Below are 19524 nucleotides of genomic sequence, written 5' to 3' on the forward strand. Positions count from 1 at the left end.
AAAATCTAGTTGACAACTGAAATAACTAAGCTATTGCCAATCACTACTATTTACTTCTTCACTTATTCACTTTATTTGCATTTTTAAGTGTATGTATGTAGTGTACTGTATTTTCTGTTAGTTTAGATGTAAGCTAAGTTGTCAGTTCAACGTGTGTTGTGGCAAGCCATCTCTGCAATGTCACTCTCTAAAAACTCTGATGTTTCTCAAGTTTTCAACTTCATATGGAATTTAGTTTAAATAATATGGAATATCAAACTCGGCCAACCTCTTACTAATTTTTGTGAGCATTATATGTGTCAAATATGTTGTGGTACGTCGTATGTTGAAAATTCTTTTTCCTTTTAATTCTGTGAACATTTTAACAAAAATTTTCATTAATATTTATTTATATATTATATATATATATATAGACTATATATAATATATATATATAACTTATATACATATATAATTTATATATATATATAAAACTGTTTGGGATTCACTAAAGTTTTAACATCTTTATTGATTCTTCTTTCTCTTGGACATAGTTTTTATTTCTACCTTTCCAAATAGTATTATCAAACACCTATTTTGCAGATTCTTTATCATAAACACGTGGAGGCGTGTTTGAAGAATACATTTAATGCTGTAAATAACTGTAAAATATAAGGTACAAGTATACTGACAGGAATGATAACTGTAGAAAGATGAAATGTCGAGAATGGTCAGACTGAGTGCAGAAGAAATGGCATGGTTGAGTGGAGTACAAAGGATGTAGTGTTGTTCCGTCCATGCACTTTGTGCTAGTGTTTAAACAAGTTGTGTAAAAAGAAATGGTTCAAGTTCTGTCCGAATTACTACTTTCGATTCGATAGGAATAAACATTGGAAGTGACTAAAACAAGGTTACGTTTTACGCTGGAATAAACTTGTTATTTCACGGACTGAACGCATAATTTATTAAATGTGTTTATAGGTTATAGGTGCCATACTGATTAATTAAAACATAACCAGCATCTAAATGAAGATTTTGATTACTGTATGTGTATGTTGAATGATGTTTTTGATGATTAAATGTTGTAGTTGTACCTCGTGTACATACAAACATACGTGTACCTTGATTGTGAACACGTAACATTCAAAATAAAATGTAATAGTTGTGTTTTGTAGAAGTAGGAACTACAATTGCATTTGTGGACTCGATGGCAACAGTCGTTATGATTTTTCTTTCTTGGCCGTGTTTAAGCGTTTTGACGTCAAACTTAATGTGTCTTTGGAATATAATTTTACATTCTTAAACCTCTACCATAAAATTAAAGCTTTATTCAGAGAACAAGTTCGTCGTTAAAATTATAATTTTTTATTTCGTAACTCTGAGTACTTGTTATTATCAAAATTAATTCGTTTTTTGTTTATTATTTGTACTACGGTTCATTAATGTTACACTATAAGGGGTTGTGATGGAGCACTTTCCCTTTATACCAAATTGTTTATAATAAATGCAATAAACATCGTTATCAGGCCTGAGAAACATATTTTTAATAGCCCATATTAAGTTCTACATGCTGTATAAGACTATTGGTAAGTGACGAAATTATCCAGTAACTTGTCTCCACTAATGTTTGTATACGATACGCGTAACATCATACAGTCGTAAAATTTAAACACTGATATATAAAGAAGTCTACTGCAAAATGTGTAAAATAAATATATTCTCTTCTCCACAAATACAGTTTTATCATGATGTGTAAACAAGGTTTAACTTTAGGGCTCGGACACGGGTGGCAGAATAATGATCCCCAGGTGGTTTCATATTACGGCTGAGCAGATTATTTTGCCTTCATTGAAAAAAAGTTATGTTGTACGCTCAGATAAACTTGTTATTTAACAGGCTGAACTCAATAATACATTAAATGTTTTGATAGTTTTAATTACTGTTATATGTGTCAGTGGGTTCAGAAAACCATTATGATTTATAATTATTTATACTTTAATAAATTTATTGCAGAGACTACTTTATATATTTTTAAAGACATTAAATAAAGTAGGAAAACATATATATATGTATAAAACTGTACGAAAATTTGGATTTTATAATAGTCGTCTTTGTTCTCTAACATATAGGCTACATTAAGAAACATTAAATGAATTATAGGATTAAATTTTATTAGTTAAATTAAGTAGAGCTATATTTACCATAGTTACTAAGGGTGATTAGGTTACTTAAGAAAGAATATAATCTGAGGTGGAGTGGTAGAGAGGCTGACGTTGAGTGGTAGAGAGGGCTAAATAGCCCTAACTCCGCCTCTAAAATAAAGGCATATTTCATTTCATTTCAATAGAATTTATATATCTCAGCAAGTTTTGAAAGGAATGTGAGTTTTTATTAGCTTCATAATCAGAAAGGTATATGTTTATTTTCATATTGAATCTTCTACGAATAAGGTAGGTTGAATATCTTTTATTATAGTGCACTATCTAACTCTAGTAACAATGTGTAATATTAATACTATTGGAGTAGAAGAGGCACCTGATCTATATAATTACCAATATTAATTATTAATATAATATATTAAGACGCTTGTGCAGGTATTCTAGATGTATTTTTGAAATCCAAGATTATATGCCTGGTCTAATAGATCAAAACAGTCAAGTTGGTACATCAGTTAGATTTATTTTGAGATCAATTGAGACAATCAGAAGTAGAGCAGTATTAAAACCAGAACGGATCTGATGGTCTCATAAGTAGAGTGGCCCCTCAGGATGACAAACTAGTAGACTTTTCTCACATCCACCACGTCCTCACCAGCTTTGACTATCAGAACTCATTAGACTCAGATACGGTTAGCGGTTAGGGGTAGTACTATTACAGATAAATTTATTTCTCTACACAATGTATAAATATTTGTTCAAGGATGATACACACACACACAAGTGTGTGTGTGTGTGTGTGTGTGTGTGTGTGTGTGTGTGTGTGTGTGTGTGTGTGTGTGTGTGTGTGTACTGTATGGCCATTTATAATCTCATCTACACGTTCTAAATAACAAAAAAGAACAATATTGTTATTTATTTAAATACAGAGTTAATTTACACGATTATTACGAAAAACCTGTGCACAAAAGCTGTTAAGTATATGAATTGTACATTACTGACATTATTAATTCGAATATTACCTTTTAGATACTGTATAATATGTTTTAATGGAAATCATGTGCATAAAGTTATCACTTTCATAAAGAACGATGTTAACTGAAAGGATAAAGTAGCAACATTGAAGATAGGTCACCGGATAGTCCAGCATATAAAAACACTGGCGTGATGTAAACAGTGTCAGGCTTCCGGGAAATATTTTCCAACGCCTCTAAATGAAACATAAAATGTATCTTTAGACATTTGCCACAGTCAACTGCTACTTCCATTTATTGTATAAAGCAATGTTATTACTTTAAGTCATCCTAAATCAGGAAACAAAACAATAGGAAATAACTTTAGAAATTTTAATCTTTATTTTCTATAACTTTTCAAACAGTTTTACAACAAATAACAAACAAAAACTCACGAAATTGATTTCTAATTGTCTTAACTATAAACGTTTGTGATAAAACAATGTGTATATCAATGTAATAATCTATTTGTCGCATTGATATACTTACATACACATTATTTTAAATAGCATTTATTTTTTTATGTCTACATTCCCATACACATAAAAAATACACGCACGGACGCACTTAATATATATATATATATATATATATATATATATATATATATATATATATATATATATATATATATATATATATACAGGGTGTACATAAAGTCCTGCACGGGTATAATATTTTCTGAACGATAACAGATAAAGAAACAAGATTTGGTACATCAATACTACACCTAAAAATCTACTTTTTGAAGGAACTATCAGTTTTCTGTAATATCATGGGGACGTCCCGCAAGGAGTCAGAAGGAAATCTTAAATAGGAGCATAGGTCAATATGGACATCATTTTAAAGGGCTTATCTAGCAGAGTTTAATGCCGCAAACCGCACTCAAAAAGATTGATCCAGTACAAAATGGCGGCTGTTCAAAGATTTTACTTGGTTACATTTTATTAGTAGCCATAACCCCAGTAAAGCAAAACTGCAACCAAACGAATACTGCAGCTAACTACTACATTATGCTTGTCAGTTGTACAGAAGTGAATTATGACATTAGTTATCCTCAAGAGTTACAAATTTGGTCCTAATATATTGATAACGGGGAAAACCTGATAACAGTAACAATTAGAAATCTCAGCGAACTATGACGATCGGAAACACTTCCTGTTTTCATAAAGTGTTGAACAGTTCTCCCTACAGTTGTTCTAGAAATTGGCTGCCTCTCGTGAAAGTAGTCATTAAATAAATGGCATGCTTCCTCGTGTGATCGTCTGTTATTTCCCCAACCATCATAAGAAGTGTTATACGTTCACGTTCGTCAAGCGACATAGTGTAGTTGAAGAACTACAAGCAATACGACAAACTCTTTTGTACTAAAGCGCACTGATAAAATGGATGGACAGCACTACTAAAACAAGAAAACTAGAATAGCCTACTATGAATAGACTGGCTAATAGGAAAGTCCTAACTGCGACCCAAAGATAAGAGATTTCTAATTGTTACTGTTATCAGGTTTTCCCCGTTATGAATATATTAGGACCAAATCTGTAACCCTTGAGGATAACTAATGTCATAATTCACTTCTGTACAACTGACAAGCATAATGTAGTAGTTAGCTGCAGTATTCGTTTGGTTGCAGTTTTGCTTTACTGGGGTTATGGCTACTAATAAAATGTAACCAAGTAAAATCTTTGAACAGCCGCCATTTTGTACTGGATCAATCTTTTTGAGTGCGGTTTGCGGCATTAAACTCTGCTAGATAAGCCCTTTAAAATGATGTCCATATTGACCTATGCTCCTATTTAAGATTTCCTTCTGACTCCTTGCGGGACGTCCCCATGATATTACAGAAAACTGATAGTTCCTTCAAAAAGTAGATTTTTAGGTGTAGTATTGATGTACCAAATCTTGTTTCTTTATCTGTTATCGTTCAGAAAATATTATACACGTGCAGGACTTTATGTACACCCGTATATATATCTAATATACTATACAGCCGCATGTGAAACTGACTGACTCACTGATATATAGATACAAATTCTAACATAGTTCTAGAAGTGCTGGAAACTTGAAATTTGGCACGCAGGTACCTTTCACAATATGACCCGGAGGAAAAGTCTGAAAACCGGACTTTTTGACTTTTAAAGCCCTCAAAAAAATTCCTAAAAAATCGCGCATTCTTTACCCCTGCAGGCATTTCTTGTAAGCCCGATAGCGGGCGAACCGTTGGAGCTAGCTTCGATCTGACGAAAAATCGTTAGTCAGGAATGAAGTGAACTACAAAAAAGGTTTAGTGACTTTTTGTCCTATCTCGTGTGGTTAAGCCACAAAACGCGGGAATGTTTGACATTCCAGAGATTTTTTCGCTTAAAATAAAGTTTCGAGCCCGATAGCGGCCGAACGGTAGGTCGTAGCTCAAATCTGATTGACCCATCAAATTAGCAAATTACGTGACCTACAGAAAAGGTCCAGTGACTTTTTTCCCTATCTCCATTGGTTTGGCCGAAAAAACGTGATTATGTGCAATTTATTTGTAATTTTTACGTGAACATTTTGTTTTTGGTGTCGATAGCGGCAAAACCATTGGGCGGAAGTCAAAATGAAAATTTGATTTTAATACAAAATAATGCGATCTACACAAAAGGTCCATTGACCTTTTACTCTATCTTCCATGATTTAGCCGTAAAACGTGATTATATTGAAAATTTCACTTAAAAACTTACTTTTCGTGCTCGATAGTGGCCGAACCGTTGGCCCTAGCTTAAATGTAAAACTTTTTGTAAGTAGCTATTGATAGGATCTACAAAAAAGGCCCAGCAGCTTTCTATCGTTATCTTTCCGTAAGCCTGATAAATGCTCTAAATGGCTAATTCTTTGTCGTCACTTTTAGGTGTTTTAAATTTTGCAATTATAATTAGTGCGATTCATGCTGGTTCCATATTGACCTTGTATTACTACGTTAACGAGTGACTAAAACCCCCCTCCACATATGGGGTTGGCTAAGCGTTAGTAAAGCTTCAATAGTAGATAAGGACAGAGTGGTTTTTTTTTATGAAATATTAGTTCATTGTCAAACCTCTAGCGTGGAATGATAATTTCCGAAGTAATTTAAACCCCCTGATCAACGTTTTATTTTGATAAAAATTACTGTACACATGTTCTCGTAGCACAGACACACATTTCCCAGAAAAGTACCACGCGTTCTTATAACCCCCGATAACATTAACCCCCCCTCCCGGGAATTTCCTGGTTGATGAACTCCTGATTAAATTAAACCCCCTGATCAACTTAATAATCTGATAAAGGTAGTTTTACATTTATTTACACTATATCTGTTTATACAACAGCTGACCGGTGCAGACTTTTATCCCAAGCGTTTTACCGACTAAACCAGATCGTAGATAAAATCTGAGGGCACAGTCGAAAGACAAAATTGAATTTCCGACAAGAAAGGTCTAGTCGCTTTTAGTCATATCTCCAACGGTTAAGCCACAAAATGGCCTTAGAGTCAAAACTTTGATAAAAACTGGAAAATTAAAAAAAATAGGTCTAATACTATTCCGAATTCCGCTTATCCCCGAATTTGGCTAACTCTCCAAAAGGGGGCATGGGGTGTGTCATTAACCCCCGATAACATTAACCCCCCCCGGGATTTCCTGGTATGACCAGATAACCTCCTCAGTACATTAAACCCCCTGAAGTGTTAACCCCCCCGGTAACATTAAACCCCCTCAGGGAATTTCCTGGTATGACCTCATGTCCGAATTTTACCAATCAGCAAATCTCTTAACCCCCCTTTTGGAAGTTCCCGGTATGACCAGATAACCCCCTGATGTCTTAATCCTTGGTAACATTAAATCCCCCAGGGAATTTCCTGGCATGACCTCATGTCAAAATTTTACTAATCACGAAATCTCTCCTATTCCCGAATTTGCAAGCGTACAGTAGATTTACCATTCACCAAATCTCTTGACCCCCCCCCCCCGGGAAATCCCTGGTATGACCAGATAACCTCCCGAGTAAATTAAACCCCCTGATATCGTAACCCCTGGTAACATTAAATCCCATTAAACTCCAGGGAATTTCCTAGCATGACCTCATGTCCGAATTTTACCAATCACCAAATCCCTCTTATCCCCGAATTTGCAAGCGTACAGCACGGGGGCCTGGGGGCGTAGCCCCCAGCGAGCCAAAGGCGAGTATATATATATATATATATATATATAATATATATATATATATATATATATACAGAATGGTAAAAAAAGTCCCGGAGCGGTTTTATATATTTTTTACCAATATAGATAAAGTAATGAGACTTGGTATATCAATAATAGCCATAAATGTCTAGTTTTTTAAGGTATTCAAACTTTTTTATCCCTTATGGGGGACGGCCCACGAGGAGTCAGACAAAATTCTCAAATAGCAGCATAGGTCGAGTTTTATATCAAATTAAAGGTCTTAGTTAGTAGAACACATTGCCGCAAACCGGACCTCAAAAGGTTCACTCTAACTGAAATGGTGGCGTTTTAAAGTTATTCGTCATTTATCTGTGATGCGATGAATTAGTTCTTCTGTGTTGGCAACATTCATTGCAACAATGGGATTTCCGGGATAGTGTATTGGTCTTGAAAACTCATTAGTGTTTACATCCTTTCTATTCAGTGAAAGTTGTTTTTGACATTCCTGTTGAAAGTCCAACTGCAGGGTCATTAACTGTGTATCTTATCATTCTGAGGGTAGAATGCGTTTAGACAGGAAACTTAATTTTCCTCATGAGCTGTTACAAAGTCGATCTTAAGTTAAGATTTGTAAAGTGTAGATTGGGTTTAATTTAATTGTTAACAATGACTAGTTGTGAATCCTGTGATAGGGATGTCTCTGACTGAGACTGAGAGAATAAACCTGCTTATGATGAGGGGGTATGGTGACCGTGTACGATCATATGACGAAGTTGTGCATTTATTTAATGACACATTTCGGGACCGGCCACCAATATCAAAGTCTACCGTCTGTAGAACAGTCCAACGATTTCTAGATACCGGCAATGTTAAAGACCGTCCAAGAAGTGGTAGACCTTTATCTGCTACTGACGAAAATACAACCATAGAAGTATTACAAAGTTTCATCGAAGAGCCACACACATCAACAAGAACTGCAGCAACTAATCACGGAATAAGCCATGTTTCAGTGTTAAACGTTTTAAAAAAAAAAACACTATTATCCGTATAAGGTCAGATTGGTCCAGGAGCTTTCGGAAGACGATTTTGACAGAAGAGTGGAATTTTGTGAGACAATGATGAATAGATATGTACAAGATCGAAATTTCTTAGCAAAAGTTGTATTTTCAGACGAAGCTACCTTTACACTTCATGGCCATGTAAGTAGGCATAACTGTCGTTATTGAAGCGACGACAATCCTCACTGGATGAGAGAAAGCCATACCCAGAAACCTGAAAAAGTTAACGTGTGGGCTGGGATTGTTGGCAATCATATTGTTGGACCTTTCATAATCAATGGAAATTTGAATGGGGTGACATATGAATTGATGTTGAGAGAAACCATTATACCGGCTTTACGTGCTGTGTTGGGTCGAAGTTATAACACAGTATGGTTTCAACAGGATGGTGCACCACCTCATTATGCTTTACAAGTACGAGCGCTGCTTGACAGAGAGTTTCGCAATCGTTGGATGGGACGTAGGGGAGCAATAGAGTGGCCACCTAGATCACCTGATCTAAATCCCCTTGATTTCTTTTTATGGGGTTTTTTAAAACAAAGGGGTTTTTTAACTAAGCCTGCCAACACAGAATAACTAATTCACCGCATAACAGAGGAAACTCATCAAATACCTCCTGAGATGATTCAAAAAGTTATTGAAGGCTTCTACCACAGATTGGGCTATTGCCACGAGAAACTTGGACAACATTTTGAACACTTTCTATAACTGTAAGTACTAAATTTTCAATTCTAATTATTAAATTAATGTTATCTTAATGTAAGAGAATGACTTATTTGGATAAATGACGAATAACTTTAAAACGCCGCCATTTCAGTTAGAGTGAACCTTTTGAGGTCCGGTTTGCGGCAATATGTTCTACTAACTAAGACCTTTAATTTGATATAAAACTCGACCTATGCTGTTATTTAAGAATTTTGTCTGACTCCTCGTGGGCCGTCCTCCATAAGGGATAGACATTTATGGCTATTATTGATATACCAAGTCTCATTACCTTATCTATATTGGTAAAAAATATATTAAACCGCTCCGGGACTTCTTTACCATTCTGTATATATATATATATATATATATATATATATATTTGCCAGCGACATGGGATTTTCTGGACATATAGACCACATCAGTAGCAAAGGAAACAAGATGCTTGGTTTCATAGCAAGATTCTCCAGAGACACCGACAACTCTTCTACTCTTCGCTCTCTGTATTGTTCCCTTGTGAGACAGCTTGTGGAATATGCAAGTCCCGTGTGGTCGCCTTACACTGTTGGCAATAGGACGAGACTGGAGGCTCTACAAAGGCGTTTTCTTCGCTTGATTGGTGTCCGGCTGGGTTTTGCCTATCTTGATGTGCCTGTGGAGGAACTTTCCAGCAATCTGAACTTGTCACCTCTTGCCCTGCGACGTGACGTGGCTGATGTTGTTCTTCTCTGGAAGATAGTGAATGGTCACATGAACTGTCCAGATCTCCTAGCTGAAATCGACCTCAGAGTTCCTGCAAACACAAGATCTCGAGATCTGCTGGGTCGAAGATACCACTCAACCAACTTCGACTTCAACAGTCCTTTCGCAAGGTTTATTCGCCTGGGAAATCAGGTTGCGTCTGGGTGTGACCTGTTCTTCGATGGACTTCACCAGGTTCGTCGGCAGGCCTCCTCTCTTCTTCTTTCTGTGAAAGACTAGAAATTGAGACCTAGTTAGCTTTAAGCTGTGTTAAGTGCATGTTCATTGTATTATATGTTGTATTTATTTAATTTCTACTGTTATTTATTAAATGTTATATATTATATTTTAATTTATTAGCACTATTTATTTATGTTCGCTCTTATCAATCTTATAATTTCGTTAGCTAGCTGATTGCTTGTTCCTGTTGCACAGAGAGTTTTTATAAATATTTTTTCCTTTACGTAATTATTTATTATTCTACTTTTGTTGATATCTACCTATACTTTAGTTGTTTTTTATTGTTTTTTATATAAAGTACAATTTATTTGAATCATTTTTCTAAGTTGTTTCCATACTTGAGTAATTATTGTTGTTTGTTAATCTTTATTTTTATTTTTTGTTATGTTTTGGATATTTATAACTTGTTATATCTTTGGATACTTATTATTTATTATCAAATTTTTGTATAGGCCTACCTATTTGGTTACTTTATGTAGATTTTTCATCTGACTGTATTAATTTTTTTCCCCGCTGTATTCTACCATCTATGCTTGTCTTTGTAAATTGGCTGCTGCCGTTGGAAATAAATAAATAACTGAGAAGTACCGTGACAGCTTTATTTTCTCGACTATATTGTTTTTCACCTCCTTTGCCAGACAGTTTATCAACTCATTTTGAGTATTGACACTTAACATTTGAACTCGATATTCACTCTCTTCAATGCATCTTAAATGTTCCATCATAACCGGATCAAACTCTCCTAGTAACTGGATAAGGCCAAGGAAGTTTCCGTTATTTTTTGTAAAAAGTTTTGTTGAGTTTCCACGAAAAGCCAAGTTGTGTTCTGTTAAGTAAATAATAATAGCAATAATTCTTCTTAGTATGTTTTGTCATCTCTCGGCTTCTTTTTGTATTTGGCCCATGAGCTCAGTATCAATTGCTGCATTTTGGTTGATTCTACGTTCAGCTTCAATCCATTGCTGGGTAAACTTAAAATGCTCAGATGACGTTTCGTGAGATGAAGCTCGCTCATGAAATTTTTTCCAATTATTGAATCCTTGCTTTTTGCCAAAACTTGAGTGTGGATTATTGTCAAATAAACGACATGGAAAGCAGAACACTGCATCAGAAGAGCAAGAATAAACTAACCACCGCCTTTTCACTTTCTCGCCATTTTCTGCGTGGCGATATTGAAAATCATTTGAAAAATGACGCTTTGCACTGTTTAGTGGATAGTCATCATTACTTTTTTTAAATGGCGGAGCACCCCTTGTTATGATTTCATCTCTCTCTCTGACAGTTTTTCAGGCCAAGTTGACGGGTCATTTGAAAATTTTTATTTTGGTAGTTTAACATTTCAACAGTTCCCTTCTTAAGCTTGTCACTGGTTTCCTCCTTCAGTATTTCAGCAGTCTCCTCTACCTCAGTTAAAATTAGGTCTTGTTCACATTCATGGTCGAAGTCCTGGGTATTTGAAGTAGCGAGTAAAGATGAAGTAGGTTGTTGGGTAGTACCCTGAGCTATTGTGAAGAATTTTGTTAACTTGGGTACTTTACTTAAAAGAGCACTGTGAGCTAATTCACTGTCTTTTGTTAATTTTCGTCTGTGAGCACCTGATAGTTTTTTAGACATTTTAATAAAATAATCTGAAATAAAATGAAACTTCTTCAAAAAATTATGCTTGTTTACTTAAAATTAAATTAAAAAATAATGTTTAAATCTGTTGGTCTACATGTTGAGTAGTTTTTATGCCTAAGCTACGACATGCAAGCTAGAGTGCACATAGTACCTTGGTTGAAACAACATTTACATAATTATTACCAATACATATGACAACCAACACATATTTAACTACCACATGTCTGTAGCTTTTGTATATGTAGGTACTAATACAATACGAAGCTCACCTCTTAATTACACATTCGCTGAATTTCACAGCTCTAAGTCTCTACAAACACTAAACACACGAGAGTAGTTAGCAACCTAACCTATACGGTGTAGACGCAATGACAGTGACAGTTGGAGTTGCTAGTGCGGTGTTGCCAAATGGTCCAAGTTGTTTTTGCCGAGCGGTGTTGCCAAACTTAACTTACTAAAAATAAACAGTATTTTTAAGTATATGGTTCAAACCAAGTTCTTTTTAACAAATATTAAGGCACCGGATTGGGGGTTTGTATGTATATAGTAGAATATCGTTGAAATTTTGTTTTACAAATTTAATATTGACTATGAGTAAGGCACCTCATAGCCGCGGCGCGGCGCCCCCTTGGCCGCAGCGCCCGGGCCTGAACATAAGTATATATATATATATATATATATATATACTTATGTTCAGGCCCGGGCGCTGCGGCCAAGGGGGCGCCGCGCCGCGGCTATGAGGTGCCTTACTCATAGTCAATATTATATATATATATATATATATATATATATAGGATGTGGCGCTTTTTGAGGGACGAGAGGTAAAATAAGAGCACTTATGATAGTAACGTAGTTTTATAATCATCGGGTATAAGATAGGAAAAACTTATATTACAGATGATTACGTTCCTGAACCTTCAGCAATGGACACCCGCATCATGTTTGGCACTCCTGGCTTGTGCAAGCGTATTTTTAAAGTGGTCGTGCTCGCTTATGCGTTGATGGATTTTGTTGAACTATTTATATTTATAGGAAATTTTTTGCTTGAAATGAAATACTATCTCCCATAGAAGCTTGTGACACCATTTTTGAACACCCTGTATATATATTTTTTTCCTTAAAATTGTAATATTTGTAAGTTTATGTAATACAAATACTCACAACTGACCGCATATTGGAGGATATTTATAGTCTTAAACTTGAGAATCACTGCAATATAACTCAGTTTTTCTTAAATATTTTACAAATATACAGATAGTTTGTCTTAACATATTCCCCATGAATCAAAATATTATGTTTTTTTATAACAAACCCAGTAAGTACCACATCCTAAAATAGAATATAAAATAACAATTCCGCATAAAAATGTTTTTTCAGTTTTTCAGTTAAATTATCTCGTATTATAATTCCTCTAAATTGTTTAATATTCATGCAAATGTCAATTAATTCTTCGAATGTTAAAGGTTTATTTCAAAATTTGTTTTAAACGTTTCATTTTACATAATTTAAAATATTTTCATCTAGTGAATGCTCTTCTCCTCTATCAATGTCTTCGTTCTGATTGGTTTACGATTTCCAATACATTTAAAGAAGTTTAGGTCTAACAAATCTCAAATAAAATAGGATTATAATATACTCTAATGTTTTGTTTGTTTAACTAAATATATATTGCCTTAGTAATTTACTGTATTACACAGTTTAATATCATTGTATTATGATTTGCCACTTACTTTGTGTTTGTATTATGTAAAGTTCTTCTTATTCTCAATAAAATTAAATCCTGCCACCTGTGAGCTAAAATCGTAGTCAGACTCTTGCGAATTACCAGGATGGTAGGGTTCACTTTTCAAAGGCTTACTTTCTTAAAATTGGAGATGGTAAATTAAGTTAATAAAACGGTAAAATAAAATTTCAATTAATCTATGTATATTCTTAAAGGATCTAACAGTTTAAACACAAAATGTTATAAAATGAAAGCACTTGTAGCAGATAAGGCTAAACGAAAGAGCCTTACTTACATAAAAATTACATTTTGTTAAACTATAGTGATTTTTTAGTAGGCCAAATTCATACTGAAATAGCGATATATTCATATGTGAACTCTTAGTAGATTTGAAGGATACAGTTCACTGCCCTGTAGAGATTCTTTAGATTGTGCATCCACGTTGTAAGTTGTAAGTTGGCGCTACAATAATATTACTTTTTGGTGTATTATATATTATTACAGTATGAATATGTTTTAATAAATATTAGGCTACATATACAAATACACTGTGCTTGATTAGATAACTTTATGTTAATTAGGAACAAAATATTTAAAAATCATTAAAATATCTTAAATAATATCTAAAAAAAATACAAAACTCTACGTAAACTATATTGTTCAGATAACACATCTAAATATGATATACACAATAATCATCAAACTTTCTTATATAAGAGAGCCATAAAAAGAATTGTAAGGACATTACTCATGCTAATACAGGTTATTAAATGGCTTTTGTCTGCAGTTAATTCCAAGCGATATTTTTTTTATTTCTTCTTATTTCAGGGTTTGTCAAAATTTTCCAGTTTTTCACAACATTAATACCATAATTTATTATCTAGTTTGATGTGAAATTCAAATTTCACCTTTTTATCTTGGTTAAAACATACCTCAGCATAAAATGCTCCCATGTACGTGAATTCTTTTTTTTCTCGTAAAAGTGTTGAGTTGGAAATTCGCTACCAATTAACATTTTTTAGTGATTTACTTGGGTTCCGAGTAAGTCCAAGTAAACATTTATACAGTAACGTTGAAACAGGTGAACTTTTAATTATGTTTTTATTTTTTATATAAACATCAGATAGTATGATGACCAAAATTTCTAATATAATAGTAATTATGCATTTAAAATGAGCATTAGGTATAGCAATGAAAAAGAGAAGGAGAATTGTTGGGGCTGAAATTGATTTCAGATCTTTACAAATTTAAATATTTGTAGATGATGTAGGAGGTCAATTGAAATAAAATTTATATTAAACTAAATTAGTGGTTCTAGTAAGCAAAATGAGCTAACAAAACCAATGTCGATCATTTTAACCCAACATACGGGTATGTCAATCGACTTCCGATTGACATTCTCTGATGACCTAAAACTATATTGGCTTGTTCACTTGTAAAATACCCCAACAGTATGGTAATATTGCAGTCTGCGGGTTGAACAAATAACTCTCATAAATGTTTAGTGAAAGTCTGTGTGTTTTTTTTTTTTTTTTTCAGTAGTTCACTAACATAAACTTTATATTCCTATTGTAAAATGTATTATTTTATCGTCTCAAACCGTAGGCTATCGTTAGACATGTAATTTGAGTGCTATTATACCGTAGGAAAGCAAATAGTTTTTAAAACTTAACAGCTACAATTCGCTAATTTTGCAACGCCATACATCTATCTTAGAAAATAATGCACTTTGAGTACATATTAAAAAGTCTCATAAAAAGTAATTACCAAAATATTTATCCTATACAAAACTACGGCCCTTTAACGTTAAATATTGTTCATATTTGAACAAACGTCATTTTATAATAAATAAAATCTTCGAATTGTGATAAAATCGAATAATTGTGGCATTATATTCTTACAGCAAAGACCTTTAAAATTGTATTCTTATTGATTTACTTAACTTAAAGATTCCAATTATACTTTCCACTTTCGTACTTCCCAAAACTTTACTCCAAACGACTATTTCTCCTTTCAAGTATTATTGTGGGTTAAAATAAAAATGTGTGGGTGTAAAATTTAACCTCGAGTAAATGACCTTAGAAATTCCATTTTATTTACAATAAAAGTCGCAGTAAAAAATATTTATCTAAGCTAGTTTTATTATTTACCACGTGTATAGATAGAAATTCAAAGTTAGGACTTTAGCAAATGTAAAACAACAAATTATAAATATATGAAGGTTAAATTACAAGGAAGTATCTGAGGTATAAATAATAAAGTTATAAACATTTAATAAATCTTAAATAACTAGTAGCAGAATAACATTAAACCATATAAGTCATTTTTAATATCCAACACAGTTTAACCAGGCAGGACTTTACAATAGCTAAAATGTCTAAACAGTACCATATATGAATGTTTGCTGATGATGGAGTTTGTATACCAACTTTGCAATTCGTTAGTTCAACTTAAACTTTGTTTCCTTGAGAAAGGAATTTTTCAATTATGATTTTAATATATCAATGCACTTTCCATAGTAAAGCCCCATAAAATAATGTACACATAAAATTTCCATATAATCATACAAACAACCGACGGTATTCTTAACATTTATAGGCCTAAAGGTTTTACTTACCGATTTGCACAAATTACATTAGAAACTTTTATTTTATCAAACTTGTCCTTTTCAAGGACAAAATGTATACATATAAAAATAAAGTACATATGTACTTACATACGTACATATGTGTGTATGTAATATGTAGTGTTTACATATTAGTAAAATATAAGTATATATTATTAACTAAGCTACATCAAGCTTACATCTATATCTGCCAATACTTCATTCCACTGCATATTTTTCAGATTTTAGAGAGTTTAAAATAAGTCCTAATTCGTTATGTTGAGAACAAATATTCTGACTGTATTGTTACAAGATCTTCTTTATCAAAGATTAATCCCAACAAAAAATTATAAGTCGATCCTTTGTCATGAACTTTGCACTTCCAACTAAAATGTTTTTTCTTCATAAATAAATATATGTCCTATTAATATCTTTAATTTTCTTAAATTTAGTTTATGTATTTATTGCAGGTACAAAACTAGGAAATTTTGGGTTTTAAGTTGATCCTAATAAAAATTTATATTTATTTGACGAAGAACACTCTTCTCTTTACAATAAATGGTTATATTCTGTCGGTAAGTTTCTTTTCTTTTTTTCATAGTATTTATAGAACTCTTAATCTGATAAGCAGGATGGCCAACAGAATGATGTTTGTAGATAAAACATCTTTATATTCCTTTAAATAAGAGATTAGTTTGATCAATGATTTTAATTTTTAAACTTTTTAGGATACCGGCGTTTCGTCATACGACAATTGGCGTTGTTTCCGGTTTTTAAAAACGTTAGTTACTGTACTAGTAGCGATTACGCGATATTTTTTTCAAATAACACAGCTGTAGCTAATGGGGACTAAATGTCATCAACAATTATATTACCCCTTGATCTTTTCATGGTAATTGATTCCGACCATCAATAATTATAATGCAAATGTTTTAGATTACAGAAGCAATCTTTATAGTTAAATCAGAGTAACGAAATACAATTATTACATTAAAGAAGTTTTAAAATCATCGAATAATCTAAAATGTTCTGGAAGATAATTAGCGAAATAAGAGGGGCATAAAGAGCAACAGCTCTCTTTCCTGTTTAGAATTTCGTTTATGTAGCAGTCGCCAAGGTGAGGAATTGTGGCCATGATCAATTATTACCATAATGTACACACAACTACTAGGGCTGAGTGTGGAGAGTAAGTTGTCGCGGCCTATCGGCCCGCACCTTGTAGGTGACGCAGTAGTATATCAAGTGCGCGGCTAAGATGCGTGGTGGCACAGTTCCGGGATGTTACTATTTCACTTCTAATACCCTAAAAAACAATATTATGCATTTATTTCCTCCTCTCAAACATTTAATTAATAGTAGTGCAACTTCTGGCATTTTTCTCGAAATAATTCAACTGGCTAAAGGGAAACATCAAATCGGACATGAGAAAGGGATATACTCATCTCCTTGTTTATTTTAATCGATAAAGTGCCTGAGAAATGTTAAAAAACAATTTGAAAATTATTTAGAACCTCAAAACTTAATATCAGTATTAAAATTAGGTTTCAGAAAGGAACAAATAAATACGTCAGACACCATTTTCAGTTCTTTTAGTTAACAGAAATATTTTAATTAAGAAATTATAACCTTTTGGTGTATAGGAATTGTTTTCAAGGGTCAAACCTGGCAAGATGTTTATAGGGTTTTTTGAGGGAGCTAATGCTAATGTAAAATTTATTCCATATTAATATTGAACGTCACTACAACAAAAGTTTTATTATTTTCATGTTCATTAATATGACTGTGGACTACGAGTGAATACATTCTACAAGCGCTAGTCTCCAGTGATAAGAAACCTGTGGGCTGAACCAACGGCCTGTTCAAACTACTGATTACTACCTTGGTGCGGGTTGTCGACTCTAATAACATTGACTCTCTTATCACTACTACTTGCCGTTTTTATCTACCTTTTACTAGAACTACTTTCAGCTGCCTTGCCGTCAGTATATATCACATGGCCAACCGCTTCCTTAGCTATTTATTTCCTTCTATTCCTCATAACTAATATTTTATTTTGGGAGACTTGCTTTGAGAGTATAATTGTGATTTTATATATATATACCGTATATATATATATATATATATATATATATATATATATATATATATACATTAAAAATGTTTCTGTACCATTAGCAATATTGTAAATAAGAATTCGCCGTCATGCACAGGTGTCGGTCCATGTGATTGTATTTTCTGAGTTAATGTATTATACAAGATGCTTCACGAAGATATGCAGAAACTGCGAGAGCTCATTATGCATGATGTATAAATAATAAAAAACTTTTATACAAATACGGGTCCAAAATTGCTTCATTAATTTCGGCTAGGGAAAGAGTTCGCCTGGATTTCAGCTCACCATGTAAAACGAAGAATTTCTGAAAATTTGGTAAGTTACATTAAAGGGAAAATTTAATCGTTTCTTTTAGTTTCTGACCTGATAAATGGAATAAATCAAAAAAGCCAAAAAAATCAATAAATCAGGGGAGGAGTAGCCTGGGTAGGCTAAGTCCTTTAAACCGATATATCTCTTCTCCTTTCTTCTCAAAGCCATGGAGAAGATGATTATTAGGTTTGTTTGGAAGAAATCTCTCTTGGAATGCCCTCTAAATCCAAACCAGCATGCTTATTCTCCAGGAAATCATGCGATTCAGCCCTGCATTAATTGGTATGTAGGAGTTAGAATGAGCTGGCAGCAAAATAAGTAGCTATATGTGTTAATAGAACAAATCAGGCAATCAGCCGATTGTGGATGCTGTCACGAGTCGTGGTATTTGTGGTTAAATATGTAACTTTATAATGGCCCTACTCACGGATGGTTACTACAACTCTTATGAAATCGAGTGAAAGGACTACGAGGTGCTGTCCCCAGGGTGGCGGCCTTTGTCCCCTTCTGTGGAAGACCTGCTTCTGTATTTGAACAGCAATGGTATCTTCGAACAGAGGTAAGTAGATGAAATTGTGATTTTTTTAGTGGCAACTTCAACACAACAACACGAAACTGACAAATTCTGCTCTGAGCATGGTAGAAAAGTGGTGTTATTGGTTGGGACTTAGTGCCTACCCCACGAAAAGCTGCCGTGGTTTCCTTTACAAAAAGGCGTCAGTTGGGCGGGATTGGTCCACTCTTATTGAGAGGCCAACCATTGAGATAAATTGTGAGGTCAAGTACCTATCCGTTATCCTTCATAGGGTCCCGATCTGGGGACCGCATTTGGAAATGGTCGTCGGCTAAGGGAACTGGTCCTTGATGTAATACAGACGTGTGATAGGTGGATCTTGGTAATTTAAACCGGGAGCCGGTTTCCTTTTGGGTCATTATCCCGTAGCTCAGGCTGAAGTTACAGCTATTATGAAATACGATTTTGAGTTTCTTTATCTGTAGTATAGGTTAGTATTTATACAGATAGCCAAGCAACATTAAAGGCGTTATATTCTTTTGTGTTCAATTCCTAACGTCCGAGTTTGCTTCT

The sequence above is a fragment of the Homalodisca vitripennis genome, chromosome X (genome assembly GCF_021130785.1).
Source record: "Homalodisca vitripennis isolate AUS2020 chromosome X, UT_GWSS_2.1, whole genome shotgun sequence".
In the NCBI taxonomy this organism is placed as follows: domain Eukaryota; kingdom Metazoa; phylum Arthropoda; class Insecta; order Hemiptera; family Cicadellidae; genus Homalodisca; species Homalodisca vitripennis.